The sequence below is a fragment of the Mauremys mutica genome, chromosome 2 (assembly GCF_020497125.1).
Source record: "Mauremys mutica isolate MM-2020 ecotype Southern chromosome 2, ASM2049712v1, whole genome shotgun sequence".
Classification (NCBI taxonomy): domain Eukaryota; kingdom Metazoa; phylum Chordata; order Testudines; family Geoemydidae; genus Mauremys; species Mauremys mutica.
The window spans coordinates 76,961,907-76,984,003 of NC_059073.1; the positions used below are offsets into that span (position 1 = coordinate 76,961,907).

A 22,097-nucleotide genomic window follows, 5' to 3' on the forward strand; every position below is an offset into this window, starting at 1 on the left:
CTTGTTTTGTACGTATTTAGATAGGTTGTTTCTATGGACAGTTTTGTCTTTTTACACATTTGTGTAAACTAAAATTATGTAAACCTGATGACAAACCACTTATGAATCGGCCGTTAGTATTTTGTGTTGAAGCAGGCTGTGGGCTTTATAAAATGCTGTGTTGGGCCATGTACAACCCATGGGCTGTAAGTTGGGCACCCCCGCCTTAATCGATCACGCCTCCAGGCAGAGTTCCTCTGATAGTTTCCACTGAGCAGCGGGCTGAACTTGAATGAGTCCACAGAAAATCTGTGGCCAGACTAGACACAGAGCAAGAAGAGTATGGGGCAAATGGGTATATATGACATGTTACGAAGTATACTTGGAACTGATACAGGAGGCTTGAGCAATATGATTATTTTTTTCCCTCTCCCAAGGTCGTGTGTCTGAAACCCACAGAGCTAGACAATTTGGCACTGCCATCTGAACAGAACCATACAGCCTGATGAGATAAAATTAGTACAGTCATATTTCAGTAGTGGAAAAAGCAATCTGAGATGGATGCCCATGTTAGATCCAAGAAAGAGGATACTTGGAACATACACTTCTATTCTCGTCCTGAAAGGAGCACCCAAACCAGTATTTAGAGAAAGATGAGCAAAACCATACCTTCTTCCCAGATAGTGAACACGCATTTACAGAGCTATGCAATTGAGTTTAAATAGCTATAACAATACACACTGGACACAGAAGTTCTGAGTCTAGAAGCAAATTTTCTGAATATATTGTAAAATATTTTTATTTAATGTATAAAGAATATATTATAAAAATAAACAAAATACAGCCCGGGCAGCTTTGTAGTGTGCATGTGTGTTAGTTGTTTTTATTTAACTGAATAAGGTGTGATATTAGGATCTTTTAAAAAGTAGTTATTGACCATTGCACAATAGCTATCATACTTTTTAAGGAAATGTTAATACACTTATAGTGCAGCCATGTTAAAGACAGCATTGGAATCTGCAATGGTATATTTAATTTCCTGGCTTTTTTCCATTGAGCGTCATAATCTTAAGGTTATATAGATGAAGTTTTTGTATCAAGTCAAGAGAAATTCTGAAGAGCCAGAAATTCTTTCTTCCACTATACAGGACAGAGCTGTCATTTTAAGGATAATAACCGTACTTGTATAGGTTGTTGCTTTTAAATTTGTAAATGGGTTTGTGGAACTTTTATCTTTAGTAATATGTGGTTTTATCTCTTTCCCCCTTGTTATACTAATATGAAGTGACACTACTTTACTAAGGGCTCAAATTTAGTTTGACCTTCCATTCTGTACTGGACAAATGGATGAATAGGACTCTCAATTCCATAATAACTAGCTGAATTTTATTTTTAATAATATTTCTACAAGAAGTTATTTTCAAGCAATTCTATCTTTCAACTTTATATAGGGACAATATAACCACCTTTGTTCTGGATCAGGGATTGGCAACCTTTGGCCTGCGGCCAGGGGCGGCTCCAGGCCTCAGCATGCCAAGCGCGTGCTTGGGGCGGCATGCCGCGGGGGGCGCTCTGTCGGTCGCCGGGAGGGCGGCAGGCGGCTCCGGTGGACCTCCTGCAGGCATGCCTGCGGCGGGTCCGCTGGTCCCGCGGCTGGGGTGGAGCATCCGTAGGTGTGCCCGCGGGAGGTCCACCGGAGCCGCGGGACCAGTGGACCCTCCGCAGGCACGTCTGCGGGAGGTCCACCGGAGCCACAGGACCGGCGACCAGCAGAGCGCCCCCCGCAGCGTGCCGCCGTGCTTGGGGCGGCGAAATCGCTAGAGCCGCCCCTGCCTGCGGCCCGCCAGGGTAAGCAACCTGGTGGGCCGGGCCGGTTTGTTTACCTGCCACGTCTGCAGGTTCGGCCAACTGCGGCTCCCACTGGCCACGGTTCGCCGCTCCGGGCCAATGGGGGTGGCGGGAAGTGGCGCTGGCCAAGGGATGTGCTGCCTGCTGCTTCCCGCTGCCCCCATTGGCCTGGAGCGGCAAACTGTGGCCAGTGGGAGCCGCGATTGGCTGAACCTGCAGATGCGGTAGTCAAACAAACCAGCCGGGCCTGCCAGGGTGCTTACCCTGGCAGGCCACGGGCCAAAGGTTGCCGATCCCTGTTCCGGTTCATGAATTGTATGCAGCAGAATCATATATGGATAACTTACAAGTACAAGTTCATAACTTACAAGTACAATATTCAATAACCAAGAGGCCAAAGATAAGGAATTGGTTCTTAACTAGATGAAATTCAAACTGTGCCATACAAATAATATAGGAGGACTGTCCTATATTATTTGTATGGGGGCAAAGCTCAGTTACACCTGAGTGACCCTGGTGCAAGGTCTGTTACAGATCTTATGCTGCAGGCAGAAGTTAGTGTAGGCACCTCTTGTCTCAACTCTGAACGGGGCTGGGCAACCTCAGATCAGAGAGCCATCACTGGCTCCCTGAGACTCCCACTCTCCACTGAGAGTAAGCACCATTCAGCCAGAGTGGAAAAATGGGGCCCTCCATCTTTATTCTTGTGACATTTCTTTCCATTTCTGTTATCTCTTGGACATTTTGAATTATACAGGTCTGGCTTTCCTAAGTAATAAAGATATCCTTGGTACAAAAGATACTCGGCAAGAGTTCAGAATTCAGCCCGTTTGAGAAATCTGTCTTGAATGATCATAGCTTCCATTCTGCAAATGCATCTGTGCAGGCAAAACCCCATGGCCCTTGTGTCACATCTGCAGTCAAGCCACTCACCGAAGGCTGTGAGGGGATCCAGCCGCTGGATTCCCCAGGTATTTTAACCCACAGATTCTGAAAGGAGTCTAGGCACTGTCCCTATCTGAGGGCCTCTGGGTACACTTTCAGGGTGCAGATCTTCTGTCTGGCACTCTTTCCTCAGAGGTTAGGTCACATGCCTCACTGCCCACTCTCTAAAACAAATGCTGACCCCGCAGACTTCCCGTGTAGCTTAAACGCGTCCTCTTCTAGAAATCAAGCCAAATGTTGTTCTGGGTCCACAGTTTACTTCTTCAAGGGGCATGTGAATATGTTAATGCATGAAAAACAGCCCGTTTCCATTGGATTCTACAACACTATTGCTATTTCTTTAATAGCATGAGAAATGCCCAGCTCTGTACAAAAATAACAAATCCTACATGCATTTCTCTGCCTCAGTTTCCTCACAATTCCATAGCATTCTTAGGCTGCAGTGCATGGCTTGTGTTCTGAAACACGGAGCTGTTTCTAAGTGACCTAGCTTCCTCTGACCTTGGATGGTCCGTCTCCTTCCTCTCTCCTGTCCCATGCTTCCTGTACACATCCCCAGTCTTCCCCAAGGAGTCCTTTTATAACTTTTCAGTTTCTTAATCAGGTGACTCCTGGTTCAGCCTCTTTAGGGAGAACAGGCCCTTACCATGTGACTTAATTGCTAGACGACCTCTCCTCTGATAAAGCAGTTCTCATGAATAGGAGCCAGCCTATTGTTTAGATTGATTCCATTTCAATGGGAGCTCACTTCATTGAATGTTAGCCCTTTGCTACAAGTCTTTGGAATGCCAGTCCAACATGGAGGTAACATGCAAACAAAAGGTAAAGAACCCCACATGCAAAATGGAGTCTGCAGTCTGGCAAGATACATAAAAACGACCCACAATATCAAGAAGAATTCAAAAGTTGTATATACAGATTACCCGAATTGTCACACCATGCAAAGCTCCACGGAAATTAATAGTTTGCCAGGTAAACTTGGGGACTAACCTACAGAGATACAGTTGTAGGATCAGGCCTAAAATACATATATATTTTGTAGTATGCATTGCAAGATTAAGTGTAATTTAACCCAGAGGAATACAAATAATTGACACATTCATGCTCTCTTGTCTCCCTGTGGCAAGTGTGTAACTGTGGAACCCTAAGAAAATCTAAGCGAAAGGAAGTTTGAAGAGTCCTTGAACATCTTCACTGGAAAAGCTTTTCATATCATCTGTGAGCTCATCTTACAATATTAAAAAAGAGATTCATTTTAATGGCTCGCTCCTTATAAATGATTAATGTACCGTACTCACTGTAAGTGCTCTCCCATTCCTAATGAACATCCAGTCGGGTAATAGTTTCATTTGTGATTAATATGCATGTTATCTCATAATTGGATCATAAAGAGAGTTGATGGGGAAGTATTTTTTAAAAGTAAGTTGGGCATTACAGAAGATATCTGCATTGTGCATGAATAAATAATAACATTAGCTTTAATCATGGACGGCATGTGTCATAGGCTGGGGGAGGCTGTGCCTTCCCAAACAACCAGGTGTGGTCCCGCCTATGCTCTGCCCCCAGCCTCTCTCTCCTGCTTCCACTTGGTCTGGCCCCAGTCTCCCTGTAGGGTGGCCCCGGTTTGGGCCGCATTGCCCACCCTCCCGGTGCTCCAGGGCTGGGGGGCTGGGACAACACCGCCCCGCCCTCCCAGTGCTCCGAGCTGGGGGTCTTCAGGGTGCTCAGAGGTTAGGGGCTCTAGCCTGGGGTGGGGGCTGGTGGCTGTGATGGGGGGGCTCTGGCAGGGGGCACGGAAGGGTCAGGGCCGGGGGCTAGCCTCCCCCAGCTGGCAGTTCATGCATCAACCATGGCTTTAATAATGGACAGTATAAAACACATGTAACTCTAAACACCAGAGTGGCCTGAAGTTTTAAGTACCAATGATAAATCATGGAGACCCAGATTCAGATGTAGAAACTGAGCAGGTAAGGTTCACACATGTCCCAAAGGTCATATGCTCTTCAAATGTCATCATTTCCTACTAGGGAGATAAGATCCCACTATAAAAGGAAAGCATCTACTATGCTCACTGCCTTTTATAGTATGTTCAATATGGTGTTTGGGCCCCATGGAAATATATACAAATTTAACCTCACAAGTGGTTATAAATATCTAAACATAGGAACATTATTTAAGGAAGCATACAATACGTATCCTGTTGGCCAGTCTAGTCTGAATGCAATGGGTTGATCCTATTATTGCTTCCCAAACCTATATCCCAGCCTTACTAAGAAGTAGAAAGAAGTCTTATGAAAATTTACCAGTGCAGTCACTGAATATTTATGATAACGATTGATGACAATCAGAAAAGAACTACTGCTATTTTACTTATCTAAAAAAATTACATTCCCAAGGCATGTGGCTTAGTAGAATTCAAGATACAGTAGCTCTAATAGCTTTTAAAGTACCAGTGCAATCAAAAGTCATGGTAGTAACTGGAGTAAAGTTAGTTCTACTGTCACTGCCTACATAAACTTGATGTGGATTCTGAGTTATTACCATGACAGTGCTAATAACTGCAAAATAAGTGTATTTATACCTATAACTTTATTTTCCAAATCTAAGATCTCAATGTCAGGGCTTCCCCATTTATCTCAATAAAAATATGTCACAGGCAACAATGACCAAATCAGCAAGCAATGATTCTTGAAGCATTTGTCAGTAATCATGTCTATCATCTGTGGGAGTTCCCATCCTAAAAAAGACTGACCTGACATGATTACAAACTACCAACAGAGAGAAAAACAATTTGGGATTAAACATTTTACCAGAATACTATGATAGATAAAATAAGAGTTTTAAAGAGAGTTTATTATGCAAACACCAAAATGAGAGGCCGAACACATTTTACATATAGCCAAGGTCACACTAGATCAGTTGAAGGGAAATGCAAAGTTGAAAATAGTAACCAAATGCCATTGTGCTCCTTTGATCCATAATTGTGCATATTTTATACACATCAATGCCTTTATTTAAGGTAATGTAACCTGGAGGGGAAGACAGGAAGAATTCTTTGAGGTCTTAACTGCCCGGAGAACTCTGACTAGCCCAATTACAGAAGTACCAATCTGTAACATACTCTTTAAAAGGACATGTGGGATAGGTGAAATGCAGCCCTCAAAATTAAATCTGAAGATATTATATATTTCCAGCTGAACAAGTATTTGAAAAGCGATAGCACCCAAGAAGAGGAGGAATTATCTTATTCCCCTTAACTGTGAGATCTCTTACAGGGTGGTCTAGTCCACTGGTCTTCAAACTTTTTTTCTGGCAACTCAGTTGAAGAAAATTGGTGCAGGAGAGGGCTCCAAATTTGGGGGGGGCTCAGGGCTGGGGGTTGGGGTGCGGGAGGGGGTCAGGACTCTGGGCTGGGGGTGCGGGCTCTGGGGTGGGGCCGGGGATGAGGAGGTTGGGGTACAGGAAGGGGATCTGGGTTTGGGGGGCCTCAGGGCTCGGGCAGGGGATTGGGGTGCAGGCTTACCTCCGTCGGCTCCCAGTCAGCGGCGCAGCCGGGGTGCAGAGACAGGCACCTGCGTCCCGGAAGCAGCCAGCAGGTCTGGCTCCTAGGTGGAGGCATGTAAGCAGCTCTGCGTGGCTCTTGCCCCCAGGCACCACACCCCCCAGCTCCCTGTGGCTGGGAACTGGCCAGTGGGAGTGCAGAGCCCATGCTTCAGGCGGGGGCAGCATGTGGAGCCCCGTGGCCCCCCACCTATGAGCCGGACCTGCTGCTGGCCGCTTCCGGGGCACAACGTGGTGTCAGAACAGGTAAAGACTAGTTTTTACTGGCTGGCCGCCAGGGTCCCTGGGTGCTGAGCAAGGTGACCCAGTGCCTTGCATTCTGCGACCCAGTACTGGGTCACAACTCGAACTTTGAAAACCACTGGTCTGGTCTCCCCAGGGAAGTGATGGCTCTTCAGAGTTAGCAGTGTGGTCTAGTGGAGCATTTCAGGTTGGCAACCCATTATTTGAAGTCAGATTTTCACAATTCCTTTACATTTACTACAAAAACGTCAATGACAACAATGATAAGTCTATATAATTTGTGTGTGCATTCTGAGAGATTGACAGAGAATACTTGACTTGTAAAGCAAAAGGGTACAGATTTTTTTTTGCTTTAGAACAGTGGTCTCCCACCTTTTTACGCACAAGATCACTTTTTGAACCTAAGATCAACCCAGGATCTACCTCGCCCCTTCCCGAGTTCGCGCCCCGCTCACTCCGTTCCCTCCTCCCTCTGTCGCTCGCTCTCCCCCACCCTCACTCACTTTCACTGGGCTGGGGTTGGGGTGCGGGAGGGAGTGCAGGCTCTGGCCTGGGGCTGAGGGGTTCAGAGTGTGGGAGGGGGTTCGGGGCTGAGCCTGGGGCAGAGAGTTGGGGTGCAGGAGTGAGGGGTGCAAGCTCTGGGAGAGGGTTTGGGTGCAGACGTCACATGGTCATACTGCACCTAATCTCATAGAATCCACTGGACATTTCAGGAGTTTTACTTTTTTGTTAGTGTCATTTGTGGTTTATAGATCCAAAATCCTTCACGGATTGTCACAGATCAGTGTAACATTCTTAACTGTGGGTGTGTATTGAGTGAGCCTGGGGCAGGGGGTTGGGGTGCAGGAGTAGGGTGGATAAAAATCAATGATTTAAAAAAAATCGGATTTTTTTTTATTTAAATCAGATTTTTTTGATAAAATGCTTTTTGAGGAAAAAACTTATCTAAAGATAGTTTTAATTAAGATACTTTATAGCTCAAAGATATCTCATCATGGAATAGGCATTATAAATTCTAATTCTTAGTATTCGACAATATATTCATGTAACATTTAAGAAAAGTTTTGTAAATGAGTTCCAATAGTTCATGGATTAGGGACCCAATCTTATGGGGTTCCACAGGCTTCTTCATAGATTAGTTATGAATCTTTCTATCTACCCAATGGGACTCAGTGCTCAGACTAGAACATACCATCAGAGATGCTTAGTTTTGCAGTTCTCAAACTGTGGATTTGTATCTCCAGAGGTAATATGCTTGTTAACAGCAAAAATGTTTTAAAATAAATAAATAATAAATAGGGGTGAGAAATAACAGACCTCAACTCTATTGTCCCTCTGCAAATTTGTGTACACAGTCAATCCCTTACTTCTCTCGAAAAGTGCAAAGTTTCAAAAAGTTCAATGAACAGAAGATTGTTGGGGGTGGAATAGATCTGGACAAGGAGAAGAAGTCTGGAGAGAAATGTGAGAAGCGAGGGACATATGCTTGTTTTGTTAAAATATTATATGTTTGCTGTTGAAGAAAAAAATCCAGAATTGTTGTTTTAATTACATAAAACAATTTAAATGTCTGTCTAGTGATGTTCTGCTAATACAGCATGGCAAGAAAATCCTCCAAATATTAATGATTAACCTGTTGAATTGGAGATAGTTCACCACCCAGTGACTTCATAAATATCTGCTTCAATTACCTTTGGTAAATGAAATAACCAAACAATCATTCATTTTCTGATATAGCTGTAAAACTAATCTGAAAAGTTTTCAAAAGAAATCACTGTTTAAAAATGTATAGCGTGTACCTTCTCTATGTGCTGGCCGTGTCTGCAAGCGCCGCCCCTGCAGCTCCTATTGGCCAGTTCTTGGCCAATGGGAGCTGCGGGCACAGTGCTGGGGGTGGGGGCTGTGTGCAAAGCTGCCTCACCCCCCCACCCTTCCCTCAGGGGCCGCAGAGACGTGTCAGCAGCCAGCTGCTTCCAGGAACAGCGTGGGGCCACGGCAGGCAGGCAGCCTCTGAGCCCCACTGCACCTTCACACTTTTAGCGGCTCCAGAATCAACCAGTCGATTGCGATTGACGGGCTGGTGACCACTGCTTTAGAACGTAATGAAATTTTCAATGCCTTGCAACCCCATGATTGCTTTTAATGACTCCTCTTGTGGATCACAACCCACTGCTTGAGAAATGCTATCTACTGGATAGGGAACTAGACCAGGATCTAGGAAAACTGGGTTCTGTCCCCAGCAGAGCCACTAGCCTGTGGTATGACATCAGGCATACCGCAGGCTGGTGGCTCAGCTGGGACTAGAACTCTGATCTCCTGTGGTTCTATTTTTCCTCTGATTCTTAGCCTGTCTTGTCTATTCTAGACTGTAAAGTGGCAGGGACTGTCTATCACTACGTGTTTATGCACAATGTGGCCCCAGTCTTAGTTGGGGCTCTAGGCACTACCATAATATAAGTAATATTAATGGAAGCTCATTGCTGAGGACATTTAAATCAATGGACAAAGCATTAAAAAAACATTCCATATGGGACAAACCTACTCTGTCAGCAGTATGGTGGTGATGACCTAATTTCTGTATACTAGTCCCAAAAGGGCCTGAGACGGGCTAAGCACCGCTCAGGATCTGACCCTCTGAGATGAAAAGCCTCAGTAGAAACTGCACAGGGCACACCTTATGCTTCATAAGCTTTAGAACTACGTCCTTTGAAAACTCCAGTGTTTTCCTATCAAACAACATACGGGTGGATAAATGTATCAAAAATAAAGGCACTACTGCTTCCACTATATTGTGGAGTCATTCACATGTGTGCCATTGTGACTCTGGTAGACCAGTTGCCAGCTCTTGCCAAGGCTGTAGGCATCAGCTGAGCACTGACAAATTCATAGCTGGAAATCAGACAGCTCACCTGTATGTTAGTATTGTTCAAGACAGGCATTAAACTTGTAAAGATGTGTTTAGTGTTTAAACTCTATAAAATGCTTGTAAGTTGCTACATGCCTTATTCTTACTTGTAATGGCTGTATTTCATGCTACAAGGTAATATATAAGTTTTGCTTTATAACTGTAAAAATGCCTGCTCTGAACATGTGCACCCAGAACGAGGAGCAGAATACCCCACCCATCAGTAAGAACTATGAAAACTAAGTGGGCCATGATACAAACACTGGGTCAATGGCCCACTCACAAATCTCACTGAAGGTGCTATGCGCAAGAAAACTCATCCCCCCAGCTTGAATTCTGGAAGAAGGAAATAAACATAGCAGACATGAAAATTCTTCATCTCTTTGCTGTTTGGACTCTCACAGGGCTGGAGCTAGAAAACAAAAGCAGAGCTCCCCAGGGTCAACCTGGCTTAGCCCTAAAAGACATTCAGGTCTGACAGATTACTGCATCTCTGTCACATTTGGAACCATAGACTGTAACTCATTTGTGTATATGCCTTTCCTGTTTTAACCTGTAAATAACTCATTTCTATTTCTAGTCAATAAATCCTTAGCTAGTTTACTAAAGGATTGTACACGTGTTGTCTTTGGTGTGAGATGTGAGGTACAAATTGACCTGAGGTAAGTGACTGATCTCTTGGGACAGGGAGCAACCTGAGTCTTCTGTGATCTTTGGTGTAAGTGACCATTTATCACCTAGTCCAGCTTGCCTGGGGGCCAAACAGACTGGAATGCCCAAGAGGACTGTCTGTGGCTCCACGGTAAGACTGTTATTGTGTTTTAGGAGTTCACATTGGTTACTAGATTGGTAATATCTAATTATAGAACATACCACCAGTTTGGGGTGTCTGCCCTGAGACTGGCACTCACATTTGTGAGCCACGCCAGACAGCGGGACAGCCACCATTTCAAAGAGGGCGTCAAACTTTGCCACTCTGATCTCATGGGGTTTGACACTGACACAGACTTTGCGTTCACTTTGAATGGGCACGTGTAAATTGTATTCCTTTAAGTTATTGCCCATCCCCAAGAATTCAAGATGAAGATAGCTTAACTGTAGCACACCCACCCCATGAAAACTATGCTCCTCTGAGAGCCCTTCCTCAGATCAGACCCACCCAACAGGGTAAGTGGAGTCAATTGCTGAGGGTAGTTGGGTCCCAGGGCTGGAGTCACGGTATAGGAAGGTCTTGGAATACTGAGCTGAAGAAGCATAAAAGAGACCCATCGGAGTGCACAATAACTCAGGGATGGAAGTACAGGTAACTGAGAGTATCTTAATCTGAAACTGCTGGACACCATCTGGCAATAAAATAAAAAAAACCCAATTAGGTTACAACAAACTAACTACCAGAACATTTTTTAAAGTATGTAATGAATACTGACTATATAAAAGTTGTTCCTATTCCAGTGCTTTTCCCAGTTCTGTATTTTAATAGCATGTCCATTAATTTCATTTCCCTGTCAATGCATCTATAGGTTACCATTTTAAAGGGTTATATTACACACCCCCACTCTTCAGATCGAAAACATTTCCAATGCAAAGGAAGCTTAGTTGAGAAACAGTAGCTCAGCCCTATGATGATGTGTTAGCCACAAAAAACAGCCACACTAGATAGCCATTTAATGGGGACATTAAAGAAGACACAATTAATAAGTTGCTCTCTCCCCTTCCCCAATTCACAACTCTCACATGGGGTTTATGAACCTTGGCTTGGGGGCCAAGGCAGCCCTAGGTGACCATTGCCTAACATGGCTGGATATTTTTAAAGCACATGTAACCATTTGAAATGACTGAACTGCTCTGTTTCTAATTAATTTTTTCTACACGTGAAACACTGGAGATAAATGCATAAAATCTTTTTTGTTTGTTAATTCCAGCTCACTCCTACTGTGTCTTATTAAATGAATGCTGCAATGACTAATGTTTCTGACAATATTAAATTAGCAAAAAGTACCTTGTAAGGAATGTGACCTGACTGGCATAAAAAGGATTAACGGCAAGTGTTTATTTTCAAATACAGATGGGTGTATTAGCCCCAACATACAATAATAAATAAAAACAGTTGTACGCTCACAGCTGCACAATATGCTTAAAACAAAAAGTCAGTTCTCCAGTGTAACTTGTACTTAACTTCTCTTATGCCTACAGCAAGAGCTGCTTTCCAAACTTAGGTGTGATGGACACCCCTGCATTATAGGTGAAGATGGAGTACTACACACATAAGCACTAGTTTGCATGTGTTATTCCTGGACTTGCATGCAAGAGCACACTTGATTAGTGGGCACACCAAACCCATTGTCCCTCATTACTGAACATTTGACCTAGAATGTCCAAGTGAGCTGTCCATTACTTCAGTCCGCTTTCCAAGCATACCTGGCTCCTAAAGGAGCAGCAGATATTTCTAGAAAAACTATTCTTATCAAACCATTAGCTCGCTTACTTTATCCTCTCCTCCCATTCCCTGCTTCTCTCTAGCTAGGAGAACACTTTACCTTGATGTTTTTGGAAGGCTAAAATATGCTGCTAAATAGCACTGTCCTAGACTTCATATGCATCTGGGCCACTTTAAGACAACGCACAATGAAGGTTTTGAGCCAGCTGGCACTTGACAAGGCAGCCCTGACACTTGGGTTGCTACTGCTGCTGCCAGGGGGAATCTCACTGGGGGAATTTTCAAAATATATTATTCCGTTTGAAAGGAAATCATCCAGAATTACCTGCCAAAGACACTGCTCACATGAAACAGCCTGTGCAGCACAAAGCATTCAAAATGCTAACTGAGCTTGTCCTGTGCCGACTTTGCATCAGCAATATGCCCAAAGGTGGAAATATTAATTAACCTTTTACAGGCACTGACCTGGATCTCTACAGTTGCAACAGAAGGTCTGCGTATCATTCCAAACACAACCATCGACCTGAATCAGTGCAGGTGTCTCCCATTCCAAGACAGCCTTGAAAACAGCCTGCACAGGTTCTGTTTTTTTCTAGTACTGATATGAGCCCATGCAGCATCTGTAAAATGTTAATTAATACTCACTTTTCCAGGAATGAATCAGACATCTGCTTCCAGGCATAGGACAGGCACTTAACAGGTATTGCCACAAGCACTATTTGGCCATTGTGCAGCTTCTACCCTGGCAGTAGCACTGAGAAGTGCTCACAGGCACAGTTTCGTGCTTTGAAGGTTTTCCTCATCCAGAGCCCCATGTTCTGTCATTCTAGTCTGGGTGTAGGGCACAAGAAAGGTTCAGAAGGGCTAACACAGTCATAAAATAACGACATTGCTATGGCATCTTCCAATCTTCAGGATCCCAGTGCAGACTACATATATACAACTGCTCTGACATACAGTCTGTATGTCAGAGCAGTTGTATATATGTAGTCTGCACTACAGTTGTCTCTAGCACAGGAGGGGGGACACCAAGCACATGACAGACTGCACCCCACATGCTATGGAAAAATGGCAGAACTAAAGTTTTTAATGAGGGGAACAGCCTTGCTATGCCAGTAGGTTTCCAAGCATATGCACCACAATGTGTTTTTCTGGAAGCGGGATGCCTCAGACAGGATTAGGGATGTTCATGTAACTTATTCCAAATTTCAAAGGAGCATTATGTTGGGCAAGTCTGTCCTTCATCCTGCAGGGCCTGGGCCCAACTCTGCAAATCTTCACTTATGCATGAAGTCATACTGCAGTCAAAGGGCTGTTGAAGTGAGAAAAGGTTTGCAGGATGTAAAAGAAGAAATAAGAATCCAGACAGCGTCATTGTGCATATTATAATGCCATAGTTGTCATACAGGACAAATTGCTATCAGTGGCAACCCTACATAGGCTTTGTATTACAGCACTGATGTAGCAAGGTACTTAAGCAGGTGCCCAATTTTAAGCATGTAAGTGGTCCCACTGAATTCACTGGGACTACTCATGTACCTAAACGTTAAGCATGAGCTTAGCTACCTAACTGAACTGGAGCCAGAAACAAGAGCAGAACCTTCAATCAAGCCTATTCACTTCAGCTTTTAAATGGAAACACTGAAAATGCAACGTATTTTAGAAAAGGGATCATGGGAGAGACAGGAACTTAACCTCCAGGAAAATAATTAGGATGAAAATGTGATTGCCAGTAGAAGAAGGTTCTCTTGCATTAATCGGGTTCACAATCAACTAACTATTCACTCTTCCAAACCAATGGGGAAAGATACTGACATAGTAATAGAGCTTTCTGCTGGTGTTAGCCCACGTGACATATTCTACCTATCCTGAAAAAAATTTTTTTTTGTAATTATTGAAACTCCCCCTACTCCTCTCAATACTTTTGTTTTCATCAGCGAGTATTTAAAGCTGAACTGCTTAGGTTAGCAACATTACAGATTGGACAAGAAATTCCACTTCCTAGTATTAAGTGTTTGAAATAATGTTATTCTCCTTTCCAAGTCCTCCTGGAATAGCTGGATCAGCCAATCTCCTCATGTGCAGTTGCATTATAAAATTGCTGAACAAATCCATTTTGTTGTAATGAGAAGGGACACTTTCTTCACTACTGTAAGTAGGTCAATGAAAACATGTTGTGGTGAGGATTAAACTGTTTCTCTCTGTCCTCTTCCCCCAATGGTAGTTTCAAATGATTCTGATTTAATTATGTTTCTAATGTCAGAGATAACAACATTATATGGTTATTAACAACTGGTACCCTGTGGTCCCAAATTCTGACATCTGTGTATTATGGGTTTCGTTCTAACCTTACGTATGTATGTTTACCTCTTATGCAGGACACAGCATTGCAGAGTTAGAAAACCCTGCCACAAATTTGCTCATATGCAGTTGTGGATTTTGACAAATGAAACATGTAAACCCACATACCTGAGATCAGCATCGAGCCTTTATATCAAAACTCGGACTTTAGTCACACCAGTGTATAAAGTAACGTCACTATAGTCAATGGATTTACTCTGGCTTTATACTGGTGTAACCAAGAGCTAAATGTTTTCAACTGAGCCATTCCAATTTACATCAGTTGAGAATCTGAACACATGATTTTTATTACAAAGTATTAACCACAACCTAAAGAACTATTTGATTTAAGTTTATACCAGTCAGGAATATTAAATTCATATAATATGGTTACTGTCAACAGAAAACACATTTGGAAAAAAATTCCTTCCCTCTTTTAATAATGAAACATTCCATTAAATAGAATATCAAAATCTAAAACACAAGTCTGTGTTGTGTTGTTGTGTGCTGCTTGTTTGGTTTCTTGTTTGAGGCCACAGCAGTGAAGTTAAGCATGTGCGTCACTGTTTGTAGGATCAGAACCTATGGGTGGAATTCTGGTCTTATAGAAATCTACAGTAAAACTCTCAATGATTTCAGAAGGGGCAAGATTTAATTCTAAGAATCCCCAGATTTGTTTCAAATTCAGGATTCATTATTAAGTGGCTGAGAGACTGGTGTCCACAGATATTTGACAGTGATAATATACGACCTGTGATGCAAAAAAAGAAATTTGATAACTTAGTAAGGACCAACTAAGTAACTTTTAAAGTGAGGAGTGTGTATGATAGTTAAATTCCCGTGCACTTCAGTTCATACATACCACACGTTGTGTCACTGTTGCTCGGAGATCTTTGAAACCTGACTTTGGAGCATATGTTTTGTTGAAGCAGCAACAACAATAAAACAGAGTCAATTTGCAGCATTATCGCCAATGTCAAGAACTATCAGCATAGTGCTGTGAGTACACTTCTCAACTTGGACAAAACAAGCTGCTAGTTTGTATGTTCATAGTGAGCCAAGTGTGCCGTTGCAATGGTGTTTCATGAAAGAATCTGATTTGTGTTCAAAGACATCTTTTTGTAGCTCTTACATAAAACAGTCAAAACCACTACAAATCCAGCAAGGACTTGGCCAATATTTGAACAACCTTCACCTCTTTCATTCTGGTGCTTAATCAGCTTGAGATAGGGTGGAAAAAGCTTTTGAATATATTTTCTTCAAAGGACAAGAATCCAATTTTTATTTCCTTGCTCTTTATTGAGCTCACCCGCATATGTGGTTACGTGTAATATAAACCCTAACATTCATCTACAGTGGTATGCAACAGAGAAAGGGCAAGATTAATGACCTGTGAAATAGGTACAGTCAGAGCTGGTTAATCTATGCTTCGTTTATCCCAAAGCTTGAGTATCCCATAGACATAACACAGTAGCTGGCTGATATAGTAGCTTGCATGCTCAGTTATGAATACTAAGTAGGCAGGAAACTTGTACTCAAGGAGTTATTTCCATTTTAGGGAAGAAGTCAGTATTGATATACTATCCTAGTCTCTTTATTTATCATATGCACATTTCCTGGAGAGTATATTCACGAAATTAAATGGCAAAACCAGAACAAATTAAGCCAATTTACTCTCAAATTAGAGCAAGGACTTCTCATGAATAAATCTGTAGGTTTTTCAGCTTGCACAGGCACATATACAGCCATAGAGGTTAAAGATGGAAGAGACCTTTTAGATCAAACAGGCCATCTTGCTGAAAGTGCTCGACTGTTCACTCCACTCCAGGATGTGGAATTTAATCCAGGCGTGCTGAGTCTCACTGACAAAGTGAGTGTCTCATCCCTCTCTAGTGCTGCTCCACAGAGAGGACATCAGAGACTCCATTAATTCAAGTAGAAGTCTGTGCTGTGGGTATAGTGATCCAAACCCTGCTTATGACCCAAGTTATGTAGAACTGCATGATAGACCTATGGTAGAATTTCTGTTTCTTCAGTTGTTTTTTTTAATATGAAATTATGTTCAAAGACACTATGTTAAATAGAATGTTAAGGTTGCAGAGTAAAGCACTCAAAAGTTAGGAAATGCCCATGTTAAGGTCGCCTGTGCAATTTAACATAGTGGGTTTTTTTAGTAATAGTGGTCAATTTGATGTCAGTTTACAGGAATAAAGAGTGAACCACCATCACCAAGGAATGGTGATCCATTTTTATTTAAAATGAATGATACAGCATCCCTCTCACTCAGGTACAGATGAGAAACATACAAAAATACAGAGCTGCAGCCAACACATTCCTGGCCTGAAAATCTCCTAGGAATCAAGAACATTCCAATGTAATGCCAGTGCTTGCTCACTTTCCAAAGAAAACATCCCATCGTGTAGGAACAGTGACAGAAAAGGTATTAGCTAGTAGAAAGTATTCATTCTTGTTAAAATATTATATTTTTAAAATGTGCCAAGTCAGGATAAGCTTGTTGACTAATTTTATCTGCAAATCATTCTTCTGATTTGTTAATGGCTACTCAGAGGGTAGCTCTGCTAACCCAGATGGATTCTCCTCTATTTTACCTTAGTTCTCTTTCAAAAAACAGGTTACCATGTCAGATCTCAAGCATGTGTTTTAAAGTCTAATTACATGTATAAAACTTCAGTATTATACACTTCCTTTTCTTTATATTACAGTGCAGTGCCCAAGCTTTGACAACTGTACAGCAAAGCGTATTATTGGAGAAGGGTTTTATTGTGATAATAAAAAAAAGTAGTGTTTTTCAGCACTTTACAAAGGTTGGCAAACTTAATGATCCTCATCTTTACAGAAGGGGAAACTGAGACACAAATTAGTTAAGTGACCTGCCTAAAACCAAAGACCGAAACAGAAACCCTGACTCGCTGTCTAGTGCCTATATCCACTCAACAGTTCTTCCTCAGAAATGGTACAATTCAGCACATGGATCCATGATACTAAGATACATAGCTGAATATTCAGAGGGACTATTTTCACAGCTTATCCATCGTGACCTTGGTTCTTTGAAAAGATCCCAAAATCCTGTTGTTACTGCCAGATACAATATGAGATGACACACCAAGCCAGGACTCAAACAGATACAGTAACATCTGAGTTCATAGACTCAGATGTTGCCGTCTCTGTTACATTTCCCCCCAAAAACAAAGAATATTAGGATCTCTCTCACCTACCACAACTGTAATATATTCAGCATCCCATTAATAGGAGGCTTCATTATACTTTAATGTCCTGCCCCCAAATAAATTAGCATCAAGTCTCCAAGCTCGCTCAGTAAGTACCTCATCTCTTGCTACAAAAACAATCTGATCAATAACCAGTCAGAAATTGAAAATCACTTGATGGATTGAGGGATTTCAACAATGCTCTCTCTCTAGTGAATGGAATTGAGAAAGCATGTAGAATCAGGGATTAGAAAGATGGCCATGTAGACATCATATTTTGAGACTGTACTGAAATACCTCTGAGTTTATAAATCTGAGATTCTCCAGGATGCAGTGAACCCCAGCAGGCACTGCATGTCAGATCCTCCCAAAATAAACATGGCATCCGCTTTGGGAGTAGAATTTGTTAATACCTGAAGGAAACTGTTACTGCACAGGTATTTTAGGGGCATTGAGGCCCAGAACAAATACCTGCATTCTCAAGGATCCGTTCCCAGAGATAGAGAACAAGGGCCTTGAAGACCCATCTTATACTCTCTACAAGTCAATTTCTGAAGATGTTGGGAACCTAGATATGAGCAGTGGAGTCCTAAAAAAACTCCTGTTATCTCCAGGCACCTTATACTTGGTGCTCAGCTAAGGAGAGTGACGGTGAGGGAAGAGACAAAAAGAAGTTTAAGACACTCAGGGAAGTAGTAACTGGAAGGTCTGAGACCAGAAAGAAAGGAAGAGTTACATAAAGTGCCAAGGAAGGAAGAGAAAGAACGGATGCGGAGGAGGGAAATCATAGAATCATAGAATCTCAGGGTTAGAAGGGACCTCAGGAGGTCATCTAGTCCAACCCCCTGCTCAAAGCAGGACCAAACCCAACTAAATCATCCCAGCCAGGGCTTTGTCAAGCCTGACCTTAAAAACCTCTAAGGAAGGAGATTCCACTACCTCCCTAGGTAACCCATTCCAGTGCTTCACCACCCTACTAGTGAAAAAGTTTTTCCTAATGTCCAACCTAAACCTCCCCCTCTGCAACTTGAGACCATTACTCCTTGTTCTGTCATCTTCTACCACTGAGAACAGTCTAGATCCATCCTCTTTGGAACCCCCTTTCAGGTAGTTGAAAGCAGCTATCAAATCCCCCCTCATTCTTCTCTTCTGCAGACTAAACAATCCCAGTTCCCTCAGCCTCTCCTCATAAGTCATGTGCTCCAGCCCCCTAATCATTTTTGTTGCCCTCCGCTGGACTCTCTCCAATTTGTCCACATCCTTCTTGTAGTGTGGGGCCCAAAACTGGACACAGTACTCCAAATGAGGCCTCACCAGTGCTGAGTAGAGGGGAATGATCACATCCCTCGATCTGCTGGAAATGCCCCTACTTATACAACCCAAAATGCCATTAGCCTTCTTGGCAACAAGGGCACACTGTTGACTCATATTCAGCTTTTCGTCCATCGTAACCCCTAGGTCCTTTTCTGCAGAACTGCTGCCCAGCCATTCGGTCCCTAGTCTGTAGCGGTGCATGGGATTCTTCCGTCCTAAGTGCAGGACTCTGCACTTGTCCTTGTTGAACCTCATCATATTTCTTTTGACCCAATCCTCTAATTTGTCTAGGTACCTCTGTATCCTATCCCTACCCTCCAGTGTATCAACCACTTCTTCAAGGGAGAATGCAGGAGCCAAAAGAAAAGATGCAGAACCCAGAGAAGAAGAATTTTCATATTCTACACTGCAGCTAGTGGGTGGTTCTCAAGGACTAGATTAATAGACTTTAGTACAAAATATAACTAATCCATAGCCACTTTGGATAGCATGGTTCTCTCTGTGTCTCACACCATAGCCATTCAGAAGTTCATCATGACTGATGGGGGCGGGGGGATTCAGAACTTCCCGCTCCAAAAGCACAAGTCTCTACTACTTGGGATAGAGAATCTTCAGTAGGTGACAGCACTGCAAAGTTACAGCAGCAGTTAATCCCTTCTACAAGAGCTCTGTAGTATGCATATAAACCAGCTGGTCCACTACAATATTGTCTGCAGAGCTGGTCAGGATTTTTCCATCACAACAATTTTCCAACAGAAAAATGAAGTTTCTGCACAATCAAAATTTTCCATTGGAAAATTTCAATTTTGCCAATAATTCTCAATTTTTCATTGGAAAATTCTAAATGAAATATTTTGTTTCAAGTGGGTTCAACCCAATTTGGAATATTTCATTGTGTCGAACTGACCCAAAATGTTGAATGTGAACTGATGCAACCTGCCACCCCCCTCCTGCATTTCTCTGTTGTGAACATTGCCTCATGGACGTTGTAGGTTTGGCCCCCATTCTCTCATATGGGCTAGATTCCTTAGGGTTTACATCTCCCAGGATGCAATGTGCACTTCCCTCTGACAATGCTGTACGGTGCATCATGGGTGTTACATGACTGTGGATGCTTAGTCCAGCCAAGGAGCCTCGCCCATAAGGAAGAATGGGGATATCATACTTCAGTACTACAACTCCCGTGAGGCAAAGCACCACAATACAGCAATGAAGTTTAATGTTGAACTGACTCAAAATAAAACATTCAACAAACTGAAACAAAATATTTGCGAATGTCAAAATGTTTGTTGCAGAAGAAGAGTTCTGTATAGCTCAAAATTTTCTCTCTCACACCAACAGAAGCTGGTCCAATAAAATATATTACCTCACCCACCTTGTCTCTCCATAATGTTTGATTTTGATCAAAGATGTCAAAACAAATTGTTTCATGCTTTCAAAATGTTTAGGAATATTTTGTTGCATGACAAGTTGAAATATCAAACATTTTCATCCCAATTTGAGATGAAAACAAAATATTAAAACATCAGAATTTCTTCAGAGATGAAAATTCTGATTTTCTCTCAACTCTTATTGTCAGCCTCCCTCTTTCAAGTTTGGGACTTAACAAAAAACCACAGAAATCCACACACTCATCTAGAGAGCCAACAACCCTAAGCTCTTATTATATTTGTATTACAATAGTACCTTAAGGCACCACCTAAGAACAGAACCCCATTGTGCTAGGCACTATAAGAGACAGTCCCTGGCCCGTAGACTTTGCAATATAAATAGACAAAATGGACAAAGGGTGTGAGGAAGATATTATTTTTCTTTTCACAGGGGCTTAGAGAGATTATATGACTTTTCCAAAGGCACAGAGATCTCCTGTGTCCTAGTTCGTTGCTTCACTTACAATACCATCCTTTCTTATCAAAGTTACGTCTGTTTCTTTATCTTTCATAAGCTAAGAAATAACACTTTTTTACAATAATGCTATAATGTAAATAACCATTATAGAATAAGACCTAGCTACAAGAGCGCCATGGGGCAGATCCTCAGCGGGTGTGAACTGTCATAGCTTCACGGACTTCAATGCAGAGCATCTGCCCCAAGACCATAGTAGCATATTTGTCATTACTTCTTCTTACATTTGTTTTCAGATTTGACTTGAGTTCTGCAGTTTCTCCCACGCCCCCACCTCTTGATTTAACTCATGCAATTCAATACAACCTACATAATCAAAGCAGAAATTATCTTTTATTTGACTTGCTGACACAAAAGATGCCAACGATATTACAAAATTCTGGCAAGTTGATTGATATAAATGAAATCAGTCAATCAGCAAAGGGGTAACAGCTACTAGGTACCTCATCTTTCCTTCAAATGAAAGAGAGATGTTTCTATTTCAGTCAAGTGCAGCTCAGTATATTTTGCAAGGCAAAGACTGACTTGTAGCATTAAATAACTCTTAAGCTACACAGTCTATAAACAAGAATGGCAGAACTTCTATAAAAAGCACCCTGCTCCCTATGACTATTATGGGCAGCATTTATGCAGAAGAAATTCTGTATAAATTTGGGTATGCTGACTCAAAAGTTTAAACCAGGAATTACATTTTACAAAAGTCAAATTTTCACACAGTACCCTGAAAAATGATACATGCATTTCCAAAATTCTGTTAAAAAATCAGTTTTATATGAAATCCTTGGAATACAAGTTCTTACTAGGAAACAAATGCCTTGCTGACTTTCTGATATTAAAAAGCCCATTTTGTCTCATACAAAAACATCAGCTTTGTCAGAAACATATAAGAAATTATTTAACACAAGCTCAAAGTATCTCTGCTCAGTAAAACAGCACATCTGTGAGATATAGTACCTACTTATTTTTGATAAATGGTTAAACAGAACAATGGCATCCTAAACCTTTCTATATTTCCACACTTTTTAAGGAAATATTACCATTTTTTTTAATTAACTTAAAAATGACTTTGTTCAGAGAAAACAAAACAGCCCACAGTGAAAGTTATACAATGACAAGTAATAGCACTGGGGGTGGGGGGGAACGGACGACTAGTATAAGTACTGAAACCTGTTTTGTGTTCACAATTTACACATTAGAAAATGGCAAATAAGTGAAACGATGAACAATTTACAATCAGAAGAATACTACAGTAATAATTACCCTCCTTCTAATCATGGAAAAATAAGTTTATTTCAACTTTGGTGAAGCACGATTTACAACAACAAACAGCAAACCTTACTGATGAATAAACTAAAATTATGGGTAAGGAAAAAATCACAGGAAAACTCCATTC

The 22,097-nt window shown here is 42.0% G+C and overlaps 1 protein-coding gene across 12 annotated transcripts in view; it reads right to left on the reverse strand.

The window, feature by feature from the left end:
- DTNA (dystrobrevin alpha) overlaps window positions 1–22,097 on the reverse strand; it is a 299,292-nt gene that overhangs the window by 211,952 nt on the left and 65,243 nt on the right. The window lies entirely within an intron of this gene.